Genomic DNA, 21833 nt, shown 5'->3' on the forward strand with positions numbered 1-21833 from the left:
TATACACTATTCCACTGTGTTACATTATACACTATTCCCCTGTGTTACATTATACACTATTCCCCTGTGTTACATTATACACTATTCCACTGTGTTATATTATACACTATTCCACTGTGTAACATTATACACTATTCCACTGTGTAACATTATACACTATTCCCCTGTGTTACATTATACACTATTCCTCTGTGCCTGATTAAATAATATTACGCTCCGATGGGAAACAGTGATTCAGTGAAGGTGTTATTGGCTGCAGATAATGACTGATGTGTCACTGCCACTGGGCGCAGTAGGGACTGAGGTGTGCTTGTCTTTGAGCCTCAGGGACTGTTGCTGTGTGCACATTGGGATATATTGAATGTCCGGGTGGCCTGGCACACGTTACCCAAACAAGTGCTGATGTGCTATCACCATTGCCATTTCTATCTGTCCTAGAAGTCATGGGAAGTTACTTATTTCAACGCTACGAGGCATTGGGCTGAGTTCTGACGATGCCATCATGTTGTTCTAATGTTGTTCCAATGTTGTTCTAAACTATTTCTTTCTCTGTGTTCTTCTCCAGTCGGACAGCAACACCAGCTTCCTGCGAGCGGCGAGGGCGGGGAACATCGACAAGGTTCAGGAGTACCTGAAGGGTGGAGTGAACATCAGCACCTGCAATCAGGTAAGAGACTAGTGGACAAACACACACACACACACACACACACACACACACACACACACACACACACACACACACACACACACACACACACACACACACACACACACACACACACAGGACATTTGTTTTGATTGTGCTCTTGGTCTCTGCGGCTGTGGGTCTCTGTGGAGCCACAATGTCTGCCAGTCCTCTTCCCAGTCACCCAGGCAATAAGCCTCTGCTCTCTCCTACCTTCTCTTCAATAACACATTTAGCTCTTGCAATCGTGTGTTTGATCATAAGTCTTAATGCCAATCCATCTACAGTGACAGGGTGACCTTGGTGTTGCTGTTTTGTCTGTGTCCATAGGGAGGAACTATATAGCAAATATATGTTGCTCTTTGGGAGCTATGGCAACCACATAATGTGTGTAATGTGCTCAGCGTGGATTGAGCTGTTAGTGATTAATTACWAAACATTTGACTATTTGGCTGTATTACAAATCACTACACTCTAGCACTCTACAATTAACATTGTTCTCAGATTAAGAGAGGGATTGGCCCAGTCTCCCTGAGCGCTGAGTTTTTGCGGTTCACTCTAAAATGGCATCATTGTCATCTTGAAGGGGACTGTCAGCATGATTACATTAGGAGTAAAGAGCCTCTGTCATTCAGGGTTCATTATTAAACAAGGTACTACTTTAAGGTAACACTGCTATGTCTGACAATAGCTTTGATTGAGCAAATTTAGCACAGGAAATGCAATGTGCTTTTATAAAAAATCACTTGTACTCCAGGCAGGTTTCTTGTATGATGATTCTGTCAGTAAGATTTTGCTACCGCTAATATTGACATTGACAAGTCAATGAATCAATAACGTCGAAATCCATTACTCTGAGTCCATCACTCTGGCCTCTCATGAATTCACCATGCATCTCCCTCCGGTAAAATAAACAGAATGGTAAATGTATAGATGGAGGGAGGGATAAAAGAAGACAAGAGGTTACGGGGAGGAGTGTGTCTCTCTCTCTCTCTCTCTCTCTCTCTCTCTCTCTCTCTCTCTCTCTCTCTCTATCCCTCTCCCTCTCTCTCTGTATCCCTCTCTATCTCTTTCTGTAAATAAAGGTGAAATAAAAAAACGAAATAAACCCTGTTACTCCATGTTACCCTTGTAACCCCGTTACCCCTGTAACCCTGGTCCTCCTGTTACCCAGTTACCCTTGTTACCCTTGTAACCCCGTTACCCCTGTAACCCTGGTACTCCTGTTACCCAGTTACCCTTGTTACCCTTGTAACCCCGTTACCCCTGTAACCCTGGTCCTCCTGTTACCCAGTTACCCTTCTTACCCCTGTAACCCTTGTTACCCTGGTCCTCCTGTTACCCAGTTACCCTGTTACCCTGGTCCTCCTGTTATCCAGTTACCCCTGTTACCCTGGTCCTCCTGTTACCCAGTTACCCCTGTTACCCTGGTCCTCCTGTTACCCAGTTACCCCTGTTACCCTGGTCCTCCTGTTACCCAGTTACCCCTGTTACACTGGTCCTCCTGTTACCCAGTTACCCCTGCCTACTGTAAACTTTTAACTGCCTTGCGATGAGGAAGTAATCAATTTATTATGGAACTATAGTCCATGATGATAACTCTTTATATCCTAACTCTATCTGCATGTTGATTAGTTGGTATTTATGCTGGTTGTGACTGCTGCAATGCCCCCTGGGAGTACTCTCTTCTAGGGCTGTTTTGGTGACCTCAGTAAAATTCTACGTGACCGTTGAGTCACGGTAATCTCCTCTTATGCACTCTGGACATGCTTAGTAGTACTCAACTCACTAACAACCATCAGGTCCTAATGGCCTGGTACTCAGGGCTCTATTGTCCCTCTAACCACTCTGACATAAATGCTATCGAAAATCACATCAAACACTTATCATCAAAACAGTATGGTGCTTTTAAAACTCACCTCACTGGGATTCATCAGTTTGAAGAGAGAAGTTCAACAACAGGTTGAAACTAAGTGAAAAACATGGTTGTTGTGGATGTTGTGGATGTTGTTTCAAAGCCTTAACACAAGGAAGTGGACAGCGCTTTCTAAAGGGATGATTCATTCAAAACACTCAGATGCATATTGGAGCTTATGCATAGGTATAGGCCTATAGAGCCCAAGCCTGAAAAAAAACGTTATTAAAATAATGATTGTGCCATTATACAATATATAGCCTACCGCATATTAGACATGGCAGAAAAACATAAAATAAAACCGATTTAAGTTATCTTTGGTACATAATTGGTCTAGCCTAAATTAAACAAATTCAGAGTTAGCCTATAATTATAATGAATTTGAATTAGGTTATTAATAGCCATGTAATAGGGCATTTTTATATATTTTCATAATGAATAGGCTGAAACATTACCTTTAGCTACAGAATATCTCACCACCGTGCGTTTCCATCTCCTCTCTCTCCGTTCCAATCTCCAGCACGCAGAAAGAGGGGCTGTCAACAGTTTAATGAAATATGTTTTGTTTTGAAAACATGTTACGATCAATGTTCCCAAACAGTTTTCACTTGGTTTCCCAAATTGGAGAATAATACCTGTCACACAGCGAAATAACCGGAGCAGCCTATCCACATGAGTGAAAAACGTACAGGCAGGAAAGTGGCCTCCATTCGCTATTCCAGTGCATACGGATGACATGTTTTTTTTGTCTTGCCCAAGTTCCTGTTCCTGTCCCTGTCCCTGTCCCTGTCCCTGTCCCTGTCCCTGTCCCTGTCCCTGTCCCTGTTCCTGCCCATTTGATAATGGGTCATTCTAAATCAAAACAAATTTTATATATTAGTAAAGACAAAATTCAATTGGGGATAGTCTAATGTGTGAAAATATGATCACTTGATGAGAGAACACCGTGTGCAGCCTGACATGCTGACCACACTGCTTGCGCGCGTGAGCGTATGTGGATTTTGTCCACCACCATATGGACAAGCAGGTTGAGTATCAAAACTAACTCTGAACCAACTATATTAATTTGGGGACAGGTCAAAACGCATTAAACATTTATGGCAATTTAGCTAGCTAGCTTGCTGTTGCTAGCTAATTTGTTCTGGAAAATAAACATTCGGTTGAWATTTTACCTGAAATGCACAAGGTCCTCTACTCTGACAATTAATCCATAGATTAAAGGGTAAACCGAGTTAGTTTCTAGTCATCTCTCCTCCTTCCGGCTTCTTCTTCTTCTTTGGACTTTATATGGCGGTGGGCAACCAACTTTAAGGTGCATTACCACCACCAACTGGACTGGAGTGTGGACCTCAGTTCATCTTTCAATCACCTWCGTGGGTATAAACTCCTAAAAACCAATGAGGAGATTGGAGAGGCGGGACTTGCAGCGCGTCAAGCATCACAAATAGAACCAAGCTCTATTTTAGAGACTGGCTACGCAGACACTCATTGATGCGCGTGAGCAGTTTCAATTAAATTATTGAATAACATGTATGTGAGGCAAGCTTTTTTTGCGACATTCTCTAATCATCCATAGCCTATAATCGCACCATGCAACCCATATATGTTTTGATTTCTAAGGCATTCTATGGTTTGTATCATTCACAGCTAAAGTTGCCAAATAACTCAAAATCTAGCATATAGGACCTGTTTCAAATGATCACTTTTACGCTTGACATAGTCATTTCATATGCGCACTCTCGCTCTGGAATGGGAAAAATATCCTTTCTGTATTATTCAGCTAAGTTCAATTATTTTCTTCTTACTATRAAATCATATAATATAAAATAATGGCACATGATTTATAAGCATATCTYGTCTAWGGCATGGTGCATAGCCAGATAACATACAGTAGGCCAACTGTCACGTAGCTAGGAGTGGTGTGTGCGGAGTCAGGCGCAGAGAGCRGAGGTTTAGGGAAAACCGTATTTATTCCGGTAAGTATGGTCACGCCAAAAACAACAGGCGAAATAATGACCGACCCAAACAGGACAACAAACAGTCCGAAAAATAACAAAACACAACCATCCACAAACAGAACAGAGAACAAGCCCRGACAAAAGCAGRYGGGCATAGAAGGCTTAAATAGCCCTGAAACAACCCCCAAACAAGAAACAGGTGAAACCAATACAGACATAACCAACAGAAAAAGAAAAGGGAATCGGTGGCAGCTAGTAGACCGGTCACGACGACCGCCGAGCGCCGCTTGAACAGGAAGAGGAGCCACCTTCGGTGGAAGTCGTGACACCAACTCATATTCTGTTCTTCGGAAATACATTTTCTTCATATGATAATGTTTCTTCGGACCAGCCTAAAATAAATAATGGATTTATTGTGATGGTGTATATTCAATTTATTTCTTCTTTTTTTTTTTTAAGTAGATGTTCCAAATCCTTGTATGCGGCTTGTAGTCGTGGAGCCTGGAGTTGCTAAACGTGTTTAATTRACGGTCAATTACAGTGAGACCGGCAGACTTTTGCATGACAATAATCATGAATGCCAGAGCACTACTCTCAACTACCTCTCATTGATAAACTACATTTCCGCCACATTACATCTGTATTAAGGTGAATTTAATATTATATGATTAGAAGGTGTTATAAGTGTCTGGCCAGGCTGATGCAATGGCTGTGGGGACCAGTAGGTACTCTAGGTTACGGACCTGTTGTGTGATAGAGTGTCATGCTTGTAGAAGACTACAGAGAGGATTTACGAATGGGGGGATTCTGGGACAGTATGGGGTTGTTGTGGGCAGAGATGGATGGGGCTCTATGGGAGTGCCAKGGGCAGAGGATTTCCTTTGAGATTGTGGGAGATCCCCACCACGGAGAAGTGAATACAGACTGTCCCTGCTGTTAACCACCTCCCTGTCTCCATAGAGACAAACGACAGAGGCAGCCATTCATCTCTGAAGTCCATAGAGTAGGGACTTTAGAGTAGGGCTCTGTTCCATTTGGGTAGTGACAGGAGTTGAGGTGCTATAGCACCCTGAGTTATCCCCAATGCCATCTCTGAGGAGGACKTGTGTTAACAAGGGCAGGTTAAAAGGGGTTCCTTCTACAGGGAGTTTGTAAGGTGTTTGTCTACCCTCTACGTTTTTCTTTCAGTACAGTATTGGGGCAAGGSCCTACAATTACACAATACTGAAATAGAGCTGGAAATAGAGCTGGTTTTCACTGCTAAGTGATGTGAGGACAGGCTAAGTGAGCAGGTGGTGCATCCTTCTACGTCAAATGCAGCGTGTCTTTCCKCCTCCCTCTCTGTTATACAACAAGCTCCTTCAGGGCAGTGCACAAAACATCCCACACTTTTCTTGTAGAATATATGACACACTTCTTTTGTAGACAAGTGTAGAGTAGACCCATGTATTCTCACTACCAGTCCCAAACATAGTTTCCCCCGTCGATAGGGGGCCTTGCTGTAAGTACAGGGACCCCCAGGAGCGGTTCAGTTCATTATACGCAGGGTCCGCGTGACATAGTCTGTTTGGGCTGACCAGGTTACAGAGGAGATTACATACTGACTGAGCGGCCCTTTTGAAACACTAGACATATTCTCCCTGGTGAAAGAGTAATGGAATCAGTGCTGGGTCACTGGTACTCGCCCCCCGGCCCACAAGACAGAGTACTATAACCCTATAACTCTTCTCCTTCTGCTATTATTGTACACATWCAGTATATACAGTATATATAATATCTATTAATTCACAACAATACACGCAAATCTAAAAAGTAAAATAATTTAATTAAGAAATATAGAAATATTAGGACGAGCAATGTTGGAGTCTGGAGTGTATATATTAATATATGTATATATATATATAGATATATAGATAGATAGATAGATAGATAGATAGATAGATAGATAGATAGATAGATAGATAGATAGATAGATAGATNATAGATAGATAGATAGATAGATAGATAGATAGATAGATAGATAGATAGATAGATAGATAGATAGATAGATAGATAGATAGATAGATAGATAGATATTTACACTCCGGACTCCGACATTGCTCTTCCTAATATTTCTTAATTCAATTATTTTACTTTTAGATGTGTGTATTGTTGTGTATTGTTAGATGTTACTGCACTGTTGGAGCTAGGAACTCAAGCATTTCGCTACACCCGCAAAAACATTTCATTACACCCGCAAAAACATTTCATTAGACTGAAAGAGGGCCATTCATGAGAGAAACAATAGTAGTCATGCTTTCCTTTCTTCATCTCAAGCCTCCCTCCTTCTCATTGGCCAAACTCACTTTACCTCCCGCCCCTTAATTTCTCTCCTCTCTCATTGGCTCCGTCCGTCATGCCTATTCTGTCAATCATCCCCTCATGTTGTGGTGTTTGGGAATTAACGCTTGGGTTCCTTAATCCGCAGAGTAATCTGCCTAGAGTGATATTGAAATGTAATCTTAATTTMTTTCCTTCCCAGGCATTTAGGATCTATTTATAGCCCCAACAACAATCTTTTATTAGGTTCAGGACCGCAATTATACAGAGGGAAATCACCTAGTCTTTAGCCAATTGAACTGGGACCAGTTGGTATATCTGAGTCTTGATATATCTGAGTTAGTCTTGGACGGATGTTCTGATCTAGGGTCAGGTCTTATGGGTGTCTGGAAAGTAAATGCTTGGATGGTATCCAGATTGTCATACCTTCAAATCGACCTTGTGCCGTACTGGAATATTCTGTAATACCGGCACTGAACACAAGGGGTGATATTTTCAAACCCCACTGAGCCTTAGCAATGCTAACAAGTATATATAAAATCTCATAGAGAATGCTAACTAAACGCGCATTGCAAACATTTTATACATTCTCTGACCTAAACTATTTGCAGGACAGACATTCTATTATAAAGTTATACAAGTAACAAAAACATTATACTCCCAGTTTGTTGCACCAAACAAATATTAGACAGCAAGGCTCTTGATCCAGGAAGGAATTCTCTGCTGTTACCAAGCTTGATTTTGGAAGAAGCTAATCACTTAGCTAGATAGCTAACTAGCTACTAAATTAGCAAATTAAGTGCTTAACTGCAGAGCATTTAGCACATTTTAGACAGTTAACTTAATAGTTATAAGATATTTAGCTGGCAAACATTTAGTTGTGAATTCTATACTGTAATTACATCACCCATGCTGCACAACAGTGAGTGACTCACAAGGCTCCGGTCTCTCGTCATTGTGTGCTCGTAAACAAACAGTACGTGACTGGGGACTATTGACAAGCTTCATAGTGAAAAATTATGTGACAGTTGAAATTAAGAAAGCAATCTTTTTTATCTCCTAACGTATTACACACGTTGACTACAGTTATTTACGTAAGTAGCTACAAATATTCAAATGTATAAAAAAAAAAAWTCTAATAAATAGTTTCAACGGTATTGAAAAAAACATCCTGTGGCTATTTACAAATATCCTAGTATACGGTATATACAGCTACCGTCCAAGCTTAATAGGTAGACTAGCCAAGTCCCAGCAATGCCTGACTGTTCTGAGGACAGTTGCATTCAATGAACAGAATCACACACCACATACCAAGCAAACACCAGATTGCCACATGCACGCACGCACGCGCGCACGCACGCACGCACGCACGCACGCACGCACGCACGCACGCACGCACACACACACACACACACACACACACACACACACACACACACACACACACACACACAGGCTTTATTAATACCACCAGGCCTACATAGTAAATCCTGGACTGGCCAAAGTCCACCACCATCGTGGCACGGCGCAAATTCTAACCTCCAGTAGTGGCTTTGATATTTCTATCAGTCACCCCGTCAAGTGAGAAAGTAGACAACACAGTTTCACAGCCAAGAGAAGGAGGGAGAGGGAGGGAGCGGGAGTGAGTGAGTGAGAGAGAGAGGGAGAGGGAGGGAGCGGGAGGGAGAGTGAGAGAGGGAGAGGGGCACCGTTAGGTTATGGACCTTGAGGTACACCCAGTCACTTCTCTCGTTCCTTTTTTTTAATTTTTGTGTCAACCCTCCATTTTGTTTTGAAGCTGACCTATCTTCTTGTGTGTGTGTCCCTTCTTCTCTTCTTCCTCAGAATGGACTCAACGCGTTGCACCTGGCAGCTAAGGAGGGCCATGTGGAGCTGGTCCAGGAGCTGCTGGAGAGAGGCTCGGCTGTGGACTCGTCCACCAAGGTGGGYTCCCTTACCGTTCTACCGTACAGTATGTGAGGCTAGCACAGTATGAGGGTAGCACAGGTAGGTAGTCTATTGTTTCATCCACAGCTGAGTAGAGGCAGATTTGTGAAAGACTTGTTAGGAGCATGAATTCTGGCCAGGTTTTAAAATTATATTTCTCTCAGCTGCTTTGGACTTAAGATCCTAATCAAGCACTCCAAAGATGACATCGGGTTTTGTTTTTCTTCAGCGGTGAAGTCGGATAACCGTGCATTGTTTTGTTTTGTTTTGGACTTGATGTTGTACTATCCAATTGGGATAAAATCTTTCAAACAACCCAAAAAATGGATTGCATTTCTCAGAAAAGTCTGCTCGTTCAAGGTATCGGTCTCCAAATTAGGGGCCCAAAATGTGTGTCACACCCGGGGTTAACCAGGTCAAAATCCTGAAACGGCTATAGTCCTACATTAACCTGACTCATAACCTTTTCACAGTGAGACTATATTACCATACCCAGGGCAGTCAGCCATATCCCACWGCCCCCAACACCCAGTGGACTGCAACCTAACTGTAACCTAATGCTGTCACATGACTGTGCACTCTAGAGTACTTCAGAGTACTGGGGTATAGCAGGCAGGAAAGGGGATACAGCTAGTTTCAATTTACATGGAGGTAGTAATGCCAAGCTGTGGAAATGGACAAGGCCTATTCCTTCTAAGCAACATGTTTGGGTGTCGTGTGACTTGTTAGATGTTGAAATGTAGATTCAACACTTAAAAAAAAAAAAAAAAAAAATTTAACAAGGTCGGCCAGTTAACCAGGTCGGCTAGTTGAGAACAAGTTCTCATTTACAACTGCGACCTGGCCAAGATAAAGCAAAGCAGTTCGACACACACAAACAACAGAGTTACACATGAGAAACAAACATACAGTCAAAAATACAGTAGAAAAAGTCTATATACCGTGTGTGCAAATGAGGTAGGATAAGGAGGTAAGGCAATAAATAGGCCATTGTGGCGAAGTAATTACAATATAGCAATTAAACACCGGAATGGTAGATGTGCAGAAGATAAATGTGTAAGTAGAGATACTGGGGTTGCAAAGGAGCAAGATAAATAAATAAATACAGTATGGGGATGAGGTAGTTGGATGGGCTATTTACAGATGGGCTATGTCCAGGTGCATGATCTGTGAGCTGCTCTGACAGCTGGTGCTTAAAGCTAGTGAGGGAGATATGAGTCTCCAGCTTCAGTGATTTTTGCAGTTCGTTCCAGTCATTGGCTGCAGAGAACTGGAAGGAAAGGCGGCCAAAGGAAGAATTGGCTTTTGGGGTGAATATACAGTTGGTGTTTTTGCCTCGTGGTTGGTGTTTGAATGGCTGACATGGTGCCATTTGAGGTGCCTCTCCAAATGATTGTTTAATACTACTCTATATCCAGGACTGACTAGTCTTGTGTTGAACATCATTCACTGGGTSGTGTTTAATTGTTTTTACTGTACATTACTAATTTTAAGTGTGTATTTTGACATCCCAATAGGCCTACCCCAAACTTGAGGTAGATTGTCACTGAAACAAGTGTCTTGACATGACTTTTTAATCATTGTGTCCTAATTAAAAGCATTTAGGGATTAATCCCAGGCTGTTGCTGGTATGAGTGATAACTCTCCATTATCTCTGGCTGTCTGTGTCACAGCATCCATTGGGAAGGCATTATCCCTGGCTGTCTGTGTCACATCTTCATTAGGAAGGCATTATCTCTAGCTGTCTGTGTCATGGCATCATTAGTAAGGCATTTTTCTCTGGCTGTCTGTCTGTCTCACAGCATCATTAGGAAGGCATTATCCCTGGCTGTCTGTGTCACAGCATCATTAGGAAGGCATTTTCTCTAGCTGTCTGTGTCATGGCATCATTAGTAAGGCATTTTCTCTGGCTGTCTGTCTGTCTCACAGCATCATTAGGAAGGCATTATCCCTGGCTGTCTGTGTCACAGCATCATTAGGAAGGCATTTTCTCTAGCTGTCTGTGTTACAGCATCATTAGGAAGGCATTATCCTTGTTGTCTGTGTCACATCATCATTAGGAAGGCATTATCCCTGGCTGTCTGTGTCACAGCATCATTAGGAAGGCATTTTCTCTGGCTGTCTGTGTCACAGCATCATTAGGAAGGCGCCCTCAACTCCATCACTGGTAGCTATGGGTGTCTGTGGATATGCCTGTCTGTCTGGGTTGTCAGTGATGGATTGAATGAATGATGATGGGTGATAAAATGATGAATGGGAGTTGCTGTAGAGTAATGCGATGGCGGTATGACAGTCATTTGTGTGGTAACGAAAATGTCATAACACTAATGAGGGAGGGAGTAGGGTATAGTTAGTTATACAAGGTTTGATCAGAGTGCCAATTATACTGTGATATATACGGTCTCTATTTTTCATGGGACCTCCTTGTGCATGATTCTTTTTATGGGCCTAATATATAGTAAACAAAATGTATTACCTTTTCATTTGGCATGAACACAACCAGTCATGATGTTTTCATCTTATTGTCAACAAATTATAAGTAGGCTACCTGCGCATGTTCGTCCACTCCAAAATAATTCCTGCATTCAAACAGTCTCGACTCTCGACTCGCATCATTTGATAAATGGAAAGACACATTTGTTACAAAACACCAAAAAGTGTGATGACATCTGGTGATTATCTCTGAGTGTAATGATATCTGGTGATTATCTCTGAATGTGGTTACATACACACAAATATTTCATTATTTGTGGATAGTCAGATTATCATAATAGTTTTTCTGAACTCAGGCTACCTGATGGCACTCTGCAGAAAATCACCAATCAAAATAAACATTCCATCACAGCGAACATGTGATTTTTGGGAAGCACATACACAGATCTGGGTGGGCACAGGAGAGCTGGGAGGCTATGAAGCGACGAGTTCACCAGAGCTGTCATTGCCAACCTAGCCGTCTGAGCTAGCCTCAAACTGGCATCTCTCTGCAGCTCGTAAACATACACTTTATTTACCTACTGTCTGCACTAATATCACTCAATATATTACATTTTTAAACATTCTATGTTAAGATCGATTTTCCATACAGCAGAGTTTCAGATATGCCGATTAACCATTTACTGCAGTGGGCTAAATCAGTGTCACACAGAGTGATTCTTGGTAGTCTTAAACAAAGTATAAACCTCACACATGGTTATGGGCTCAACAAMAGGAACACACCTGTGCCATGTCAGATATAGAGTTGAAATGTATTACATTTTGAGTTTGCATCCTAATATTACACTTTATATACATCATAGAAGACTGAAATATAACCAAMACTGTTTGACGTAGAAACACCGGATTTTCGTCGTAAAAAAACATAAAAAATCTTTATTAATGGGGACATTATGAAACGTTTTAATAACATTCCACCCCATGAGGCCAAAGAGGGCACTTTTGGCCACGATGTTTGCGTGTTCTAATATTTTGAAAGATTGCTCAGAAAACCAGGTGTTTTAATCAGCGTATGTTTACTTCTATTTTGACATTAAACCGATTAAGATTAGCAGAGTGAGGTGTTTACATGATTATTGCATAATATGTCTACTGCCATAATCAGTTTAATATTGAATTATTAGTGTGCATGTAAACATACGTACTGGGTCTACACTCTTGTAGTCGGAATTAATGAATGTATCTTATTGACAAAAGGAAAWWTTTTTGTAGAAAGAAAAGTTGGGACACCTGAAAATGGCTGAGATATGTGACTGTCCCGGGATGTTAGGCCACATGGAACAAAAATCTTTTAAACCATGACTCAGAGGTGGGGGTGTTTGTTTAATCTGGAGTAAGTTTTTATTTTAATATGTACCACTGTAGCAGTACAAATAGCATTTTAAACAAATAGGGGAATGGCTAAATTAGCATTATTTAGAGACCACCCCAAGGTTAGACTTTGTTGCATTTCGGGGGCTCATGTCTCATTCAGGGGGTCGGAGACCCCCCCTGGGCCCCCTGTAATTTGCACTCTGGGTGTGGTATGCTTGAAATTCAAACATGGGCAATTCAAAAGGCACTGCATCTCAGTGCAAGAGGCGTCACTACAGTCCCGGGTTAGAATCCAGGCTGTATCACRTCTGGCCGTGATTGGAAGTCCCATAGGGCAGTGCACAATTGGCCCAGCGTCGTCCAGGTTTGGCCAGGGGGGTAGGGCGTCACTGTAAATAAGAATTTGTTCTTAATTAACTGACTTGCCTAGGTAAAGGTTAAATAAGAAAGGTTAAAGGTTAAATAAGAAAGGTTAAAGGTTAAATAAGAAAGGTTGAAGGTTAAATATGAAAGGTTAAAGGTTAAATAAGAAAGGTTGAAGGTTAAATAAGAAAGGTTGAAGGTTAACTAAAGATGAAATACAAAACTGTAATAGTAATACATGTTCCTGTATTTATTTGTGTTTTTAGGCCTATACAGTGCAAAACAGTTCCTGTATTTGTTTGTGTTTTTAGGCCTATACAGTGCAAAATAGTTCCTGTATTTATTTGTGTTTTTAGGCCTATACAGTACAAAACAGTTCCTGTATTTATTTGTGTTTTTAGGCCTCTACAGTGCAAAACAGTTCCTGTCATATATTCATGATGTGATATTCTCCTTCTGTCTGAGGTGAAACGTGAACCTCTTGTTATGTGTTTTAACTCACTTCTTTAGCAACTCAACCCCCCAATGCTCCACGTTTTCCTTGTTCTCTGATACTGCTAGAAGTACTGTCTGTGTGTTCTATCCACCAGAAAGGGAACACAGCCCTCCACATTGCCTCTCTGGCCGGACAGGCAGACGTAGTGAAGATGCTGGTGAAGCAGGGAGCAGAAATTAACTCTCAGTCTCAGGTAAGAGATACAGTAGCAAGGCGGCAGCTATCTTGCTTTCGTCTCTAATCCCTGCCAACTGATCAGGATTGCTGTGGACATACCTGGCTATGGACATACCTGTGGACATATGGGCTAAGCACATAACCTCTTACTGTGCGGTGTGCAGCCAGTCATATTGATGTTGTATTGATTGATGCTATACAAAATGGTGTCTTCCCAAAATGATGTTACCTGTACAGTTGTTGTTGTTGTTGTTGCTGTTGGCTGTTGTTGTTGTTGTTGCGTGTTGTGTTTTCGCTGTGTTGTTGTTGTTGTTGCTGTTGCTGTTGTTGTTGTTGTTGTTGTTGCTGTGCTTGTTTGTTGTTTGTTGCTGTTGTTGTTGTTGCTGTTGTTGCTGTTGTTTTGCTGTTGTGCTGTTTGTCTGTTGTTGTTGCTGTTGTTGTTGTTGCTGTTGTTGTTGTTGTTGCTGTTGTTGTTGTTGTTGCTGTTGCTGTTGTTGTTGTTGTTGCGTTGTGTTGTGTTGTTTGCTTGTGTTGTTGTGCTGTTGTGTTGTTGTTGTTGTTGTTGTTGCTGTTGTTGCTGTTTGTTGTTGTGTTTTTTTTCGTTGTTGTGTTGTTGTTGTTGTTGTTGGCTCAAAGATCGAACGTTGCACTGTTGTTATCTCCAAATGGCTTCACTCTCTGTAACATGGCTGCTCAGGAGAACCATATAGATGTGGTACGTTACCTTCTGGAGAACGGAGGTTAACCAGAGCACCGCCACAGAGGTGAGGACGGAGCGTGTCTTTATGGCAGTCGTACGGTTTAAAGTCACATTTTGAACATAAAAATCAAGATGTTAACCAACACCTACATTTGAACAATTTGTTCTGTTTCTGAATAATTACATATCAACTCTATCCATCACCATTGTTTGTCTGTGGCTATGCTAACCTTCTCCCTCCTCCAGGATGGCTTTCACCTCCCCTGGGCATCGCTCTCGAGCAGGCCACAACCAGGTGGTGTCCGTCCTGCTGGAGAATGACACCAAGGGCAAGGTGGCGGCTGCCGCCCTGCACATGCCGCCCGCAAGGACGACACCAAGTCAGCAGCGCTGCTCCTCCAGACGACCACAACGCCGGACGTCCAGTCCAAGGTACGGCCGAGGGGAAGGGCTCACTGGTTGAAACAGGCATCTGTGTCCATTGGTTAGCATATGTCGTGTTGCTAGGACCATGTGTTGTTTATGGTGCAAGCCTGTAAGGAAATATAATACAGTGTGTTTACAGTTTATTGTCAGCATTTGTGTGTATGGTATAAATAGGAACACTTTTAATAGCTAATGGTGTAGAGGAAAATGCACAGTGTTGACATTAGTTCTGTCCGACTGTCTGTGGTGTGTTACCAATAGTTGGTTAGTCTGTCTGTCTGTCTGTCTGTCTTGCTGTCTGTCTGTCTGTCTGTCTGTCTCTGTCTGTCTGTGTCTGTTGTCTGTCTGTCTTGTCTGCTGCTGTTCTGTCTGTCTGTCTGTCTCTCTGTCTGTTCTCTCTGTCTGTCTCTCTCCTCTCTCTGTCTCTCTCTCTCTTTCTCCTCAGTGTCTGTGGGTTTACAGTAGTGGTTGCCTGTTGTCTGTCTGTCTGTCTGTCTGTCTGTCTGTCTGTCTGTCTGTCTGTCTGTCTGTTCTGTCTGTCTGTCTGTCTGTCTGTCGTCTGTCTGTCTGTCTGTTGTCTGTCTGTCTGTCTGTTCTCTTTCCCTCTCCCTCTCTCTCTCTCTCTCTCTCTCTCTCTCTCTCTCTCTCTTTCCTCTCTCCTCTCTCTCTCACTCACTCACTCTCTCACTCACTCACTCACTCACTCACTCACTCACTCACTCACTCACTCACCCACTCACTCACTCACTCACTCACCTCATCATACTCACTCACTCACACTTCAATCTCCATTCTCTTCTTCTCTCTCTCACTTACTCACTCTCTCTCTCTCTCTCACTTACTCACTCTCTCTCTCTTTCTGTCTCTCTCTTTCTCTCTCTCTCTCCCCTTCAGTGTCTGTGTGCTTTCCACGTGTTCCTTGGTCCTGCCACTAACCGGGCCTCTTTCTCTTCCTGTCTTATCTGTCTGTCTGACCCACTCACGCCCTCCTCCCCCCCATCACTCGCTACCTCCGTGTTTTTGTCTAGCACTGTATGGAGTGTGCTATTGTCCACAGGTCGTATTGTTGAATATCATGAGAGGATAAAACATAACATCGTATTTCCAATGTGGTCCTCGGTGTAGGATAATAACAGGAGTGAAAACTAGCAGTGTTGTGGTTCACCAGGTCGTCAACAGCCCTGCGCTGTAAACACATGGCACACCAGTTATAATTGATGTTGTCATGACATGCTGTTTGCAGCTCAGCTGTTTTCATGAAATACTCTTCACCATGAGCCACAGGGGAGACCCAGAGGAGGGTGGATGAAGAGTGCAGCATGCCAACACACTCACATAAACTCACACACACACCCACTATCGCACACACACCCACTATCGCACACACACCCACTATCGCACACTATGGCTGCATTTACACAGGTAGCCCAATTCAGATATTCTTTCCACTAATTGGTCTTTTGACCAATCACGTCAGATCTTTTCACATCAGATATTTTTCAGAGCTGATCTAATTCATCGAAAGACCAATTAGTGAAAAAATTATAAACGCAAACATGAAAGTCGTCTGACTTTACCTGAATTAGTTTGGAAATAACCACCATCTTAAAGTCTGACTTTGAATTGTAAAAACACTATAAATTTGCAACTCTCTAGTGAGTTTGGCCTTGTGGCACAAAATGTCTGCCATGCATCACTGTGGCCTGTTGCATAGCGACAGTAAGGCCTGCTCATAGATAATAGTATTGTGTACAGTATAGCTCCATGGGCTTGCTTCCCTCATTGTAAAACATCTGAAGGTTTTTGGATGAAAAGATACTATAAAGCATACACAGTTTAGCGATAAAGCATTTTTTTTTAAGAGAATCATACCACTCTAGCCACGTTGCCAGTATACTTTGTACTGCGTAACTACCCTGAGCTCTGAACGTCTGTACGACTGTGTGTGAAATATCTCAAGTGTTTCCCTTCCTCGTCTCCACTGCTTCAGATGATGGTCAATAGGACTACGGAGGTATAACCACTATGTCTACCACTCCAACCGTGACCATAAAACACATCACTTTTCTGTTTTGTCTTTATTTCCCTCACGTCTATAGCATTGCACGGTGGCAAATAGCCGCGGGTCTTTTGATTTTGTTCTGTAATGCTAATTATAAACTGGGTGGTTCAAGCTCTGAATGCTGATTGGCTGACTGCCGTGGTATATCAGACCGTATACCATGGGTATGACAAAACGTTTTATTTTACTGCTAGAATCACATTGGTATCCAGTTTATAATAGCAATAAGCGACCTCTGGGTTTGTGGTATTTGGCCAATATACCACGGCTAAGGGCTGTSTCCAGGCACTCCACATTGCATCGTGTTTAAGAACAGCCCTTAGCTGTGGTATATTGGCCATATACCACACCCCCCAGGCCTTAAGTACGCATGGCAATATTTTTTTTCCACGCCTCAGTAGTTTGTCTTTCAGTTATAAAATGGTTATCTGTTCATTTTTACTTTGTGCGTACTTTTGACTTCCTTTCTATTTTGATTGGTTGAGTTTCTGTAGTTGTATTGATGCTATGACAAGCTCAGCAAGCTTGATTACTGAAAACCTCCAATACATTTCACCTCTAATACAAAACATTTCACACAAAGATGATTTTCATAATGATGAATAATGCTTTTTGACAGGGTGTTTGTTAACATATAGAACACCTGTATGTTGTGTTGGACGCCATTAATTTATATTTTCCATGCACTATCAACTAAATTGATGTTATTTGACAAAACACAACATTTTTTATTGTTATAATGAGGTCAGTAGTGTCACATTTTTATAATTACAAGGAGCTTGTAATTATATATATATAAATATATCAATGCAAATATATGTACATTATTCTTGCATTCAAACATGTTTTTCATACAGTATATTATACTCCCCARTGCAATGTCATGATATTACATCAATCCCAAAGTATCCAGGTGCTTTGCAGGTAGTTTGCAGGACCAATAGCATGATGCATCGTGTCTCTTAATTTGCACCATTATCAGCGATCAGCTTTAAATGTGTACTTTTGAATCATCGCGTAGTCTACAATTCTTCACACTTTTGTAAATAATGTTTTCACATTAAATCGGACCATGACTTTCAGAATGGAAAGGTAAGCCAAGAATTTCACAATACTCCCACCTGCTTTGATTTCTCTCAGATTTTCTTAGAATTCCTAACATGACAATATGCAGTACAATGACATAGTGCACTTTGGTGTTGATAAAAAAATACAGTCATGTTTTTTATTTTTTATTTCCTTCTCTGTCCTGTAAATGTGTGCTTAACTAATACTGTATCAGTTGTTTGGTTGATATTAACAGTCTGTAACTAATGTACGTGTATTTGGTTTTTATTTCCTTCATTTATGAATTATTATTATTTCTTTATTATTTCTTTAAACGTAGACACTATTGTTTCTATTTTRTTCTGACTGTAGGATCACCAGTTGCATGGTGGAGATCTTTCTGAGTGTGTGTTTGTGTGTATGCGTACACTACGGAATTTGTGTGTACGTGCGTTATCGAATCATGATTTTCTGGAACTGAATTTTWTGATTTCTTTCCTTCCCTTCATCTCTTTGGTTTCCTCCCTCTTCAATTTTTTGAATATTTTGACTATTCATTTCCTTTTCTTTCTTTCCTTTTGTTGACGTGATGCGACTGCTGCATGCTGGGATGGTGGAGGTCAAGGGTGAAGGGTCAGATTATGGGGTCATGAATGAGGCTACTATCTAACCCACTCTGTCTCTCTCCCTCCCGCTGTCTGTGTCCGCCCCCCTGTGTTACAGAGTGGATTCACGCCACTGCATATCGCTGCCCACTATGGAAACGTGAACGTGTCCACATTACTGCTGAACCGTGGGGCGGCTGTGGACTTCACAGCCAGGGTGAGTAGTGTACCATTACCTCTACCTTCTGATCTGGAGTCAGCTGTGCTACCGTTGTGCCACGAAGTCTTAGGCACCATTACCTCTACCTTCTGATCTGGAGTCAGCTTTGCTACCGTTGTGCCACGAAGTCTTAGGCACCATTACCTCTACCTTCTGATCTGGAGTCAGCTGTGCCTCCATTGTGCCACAAGGTCCTGGGCACCGATTAATATAGACCTTTACTGGGACTAGTGCACAGTTTGTAGGTAATAGGAAGGGCTGCCCACACACTGTGCCAACCCTGCACAGAGTCCAAGAGCCATAAACAACAGGAGACCTTAAAACACGTACACACACGCTCTGAGCGAGTAGAGTGTACTGCTCTTTAGGAACCCACAGTCTGCTAATTATATGCTTTCTAGGACAATGACGCCTCAGAACTTCCCCTTTTCTCTGAATCATCATGTCAGTGTCTCCATCAGTCACTCAAGGGAAGACGTACTGTACTGTACTGTACTGTACAACCACTCAGACAGAAGAGAGGAACCAGGGGAATGGGAGAAAGCCTGTCTTTTTTAGGAGTTGAGACTCAAAGGCAGAGACAGGGAGAGTGTTCTGTTCAAGCTGAAAGGGTACTTTAAGGTCACAGACTCAAGTACTCTTCTTAACTCTCAGACTGTGTGTGCGCGTGTGTGTGTGTGTGTGTGTGTGTGTGTGTGGTGTGTGTGTTTGTGGTGTGTGTGTGTGTGTGTGTGTGTGTGTGTGTGTGTGTGTGTGTGTGTGTGTGTGTGTGTGTGTGTGTGTGTGTGTGTGTGTGTGTGTGTGTGTGTGTGTGTGTGTGTGTGTGTGTGTGTGTGTGTGTGTGTGTTGTTTTGGTGTGTTGTGTGTGTGCGCGTGGGTGTGTGTGTGTGTATGTGTGTGAGAATCCTTTAATTTGCAGAAACGTAACACTCAAAACCCCTGTCATTTCTGCTATGTCACACTTTCTCAGGTGTTTTTAGTCACAGTCATCCTCACAAGCTGTGTGTCCCGCAGTGTTTTGGGCCAGGCGATCAGCTTTCACATTGTCAGGATTTCACAGACAGCAGAGGAGTGGCCAGACACCAAGACAACAGAACACATCCTAAGAGGATGAATGAACAGGAAGCCATTGTCAGCAATTCAATTCAATTAAAACGTTATTGTCTCAGCAGGGAAATTCATCGTGGCATATTAGAAAGCATGAACTACCCCCACCGTCTGAAAAACAACATTAAACATAATAGAAACTGTGTTCTGGCCTTGTGACAACACCAATTGTATACAGTAGTATTGTGGTTATATAACGGTAACTAACACACTTTTTTACATAGCGCTGTTCCGTACAATTGACCTTATTGCGCACAAAAAACGTAATACTTCCAGGTCAACTGTAGTATGAATAACATTGTAAAGCACAATTTCTCCCCTTTCATGCTGGCCATCTCTGCATGATTGAAGAAGGCAATGAGCTCCGTCGGATCTTTTTAAAAATGGCGGGTGGGGAAGCGAAACCTATTTCGTGATAGTGAAAGGGGGAGATATGTCTAGTTGGGAAACAGCTTTTTTTCACCTAATCTGTCCAACTTATCACCTCTAAAATGTAAATAAAACACTATAAAGAGTTTATATAATGTGTCATTACATACCTGTTTGAAGGTTTGTGTCGAATTTGAATGTTTTTTTTAGGGCGGCTCTAAAGTTATCTTCAGAAGTGTCGCGGCTTTTGAGCGTCATGATGGCTTGCAGTGATGACGCAAAAAATGAATGCATTCAGTTGTACAATTGATTAGTTATCCTCCCTCACCCCTTACCCCTTACCCCTTACCCCTTACCCCTTACCCTGTCCCTGTCCCTGTCCCTGTCCCTGTCCCTGTCCCTGTCCCTGTCCCTGTCCCTGTTGTTTTTAACCTGCGAGAGAAGCACCACACCTGGTGGAGAGAGGCTGTACGACACAGAATGASTTGCATTATGAGTGCTCTACGTTATGTCATGACACGTCACCATTTAACGTACAGCGTCAGATGGGTCCGTTTTTTTCAACTTTTCTCCAATACTATCGGGCCATTACCATGTCAGTCAATGCTTGAATAGAAACGTAGTTCACACCCCGGATGTTTATGCCAGCACAGTCGCTACAGTCCCATTAGTTTTCATTGCAGCCTCGTTTGAATGCCGCGGTTGCGCAAATTTGTGCGGAATGGGGTTAGTCACCGTTACCAGTAGTTAATTTGTTTATTTAGATTTGAATGTGTCTTCCGTTGTGTTCTATGTGTTTCAGAATGGGATCACTCCCCTCCACGTGGCCTCCAAGCGTGGTAACACTAACATGGTGCGCCTCCTACTGGACAGGGGGTCTCAGATCGACGCTAAGACTAGGGTAAGTCCACGCACGCACACACACACACATACATACAGTACACTCAAAGAGTTACTAAACCCAGATGCGCAACATCCCGAGACTTCCGGGAATGCTTGTGAAACAGACCAAACAGACCCGATTGGGGTTTGGGGTTGGTTCTTAATTTTCTGGAAATATAAAAGGCACAACCTAAATTGGAGTCAATGTCTTAAGTARTTGAACATGTTATWACTCCAACCTCRTGAACGTGACAAACTGACACCTTTTCCTCTGGGTCAAGAACAACCTTTGATTTGTGCCTTTGATTTGATGGCCTGCACATGCTCAGTTCGGCGGGCGTGACGACCGTTAGACCCGATGAGCTWAGTTAGCCAACGTCGCCATGCCATCACATACAAGCGTGATCAGGGATTTCTATTGGAGAAGCAGTTTCTAGTATCTTCATACTGTACTGTCTTTGGTACACACACACACATATATGAGTCTCTACTGTGTGTGTGTGTGTGGTGCTGTGTGTGTGTGTGTGTGTGTGTGTGTGTGTGTGTGTGTGTGTGTGTTGTGTGTGTGTGTGTGTGTGTGTGTGTGTGGTGTGTGTGTGTGTGTGTGGTGTGTGTGTGGTGTGTTCTTACATTTGTGTACTGTATAAGTGTGCCCACTGTTCATACTGTATGTGGGTGTGGAATGTATTGATCAGTATGAGATGTAGGGTCATGAGTGTGTACTGTATGTGGGATGTATTGATCAGTA

The 21833-nt window shown here is 42.4% G+C and overlaps 1 pseudogene; it reads left to right on the plus strand.

The window, feature by feature from the left end:
• Window positions 1-21833, plus strand: part of LOC111980852 (ankyrin-2-like) — a 371288-nt pseudogene that overhangs the window by 241665 nt on the left and 107790 nt on the right.

The sequence above is a fragment of the Salvelinus sp. IW2-2015 genome, linkage group LG3 (genome assembly GCF_002910315.2).
Source record: "Salvelinus sp. IW2-2015 linkage group LG3, ASM291031v2, whole genome shotgun sequence".
NCBI classification, from domain to species: Eukaryota; Metazoa; Chordata; class Actinopteri; order Salmoniformes; family Salmonidae; genus Salvelinus; species Salvelinus sp. IW2-2015.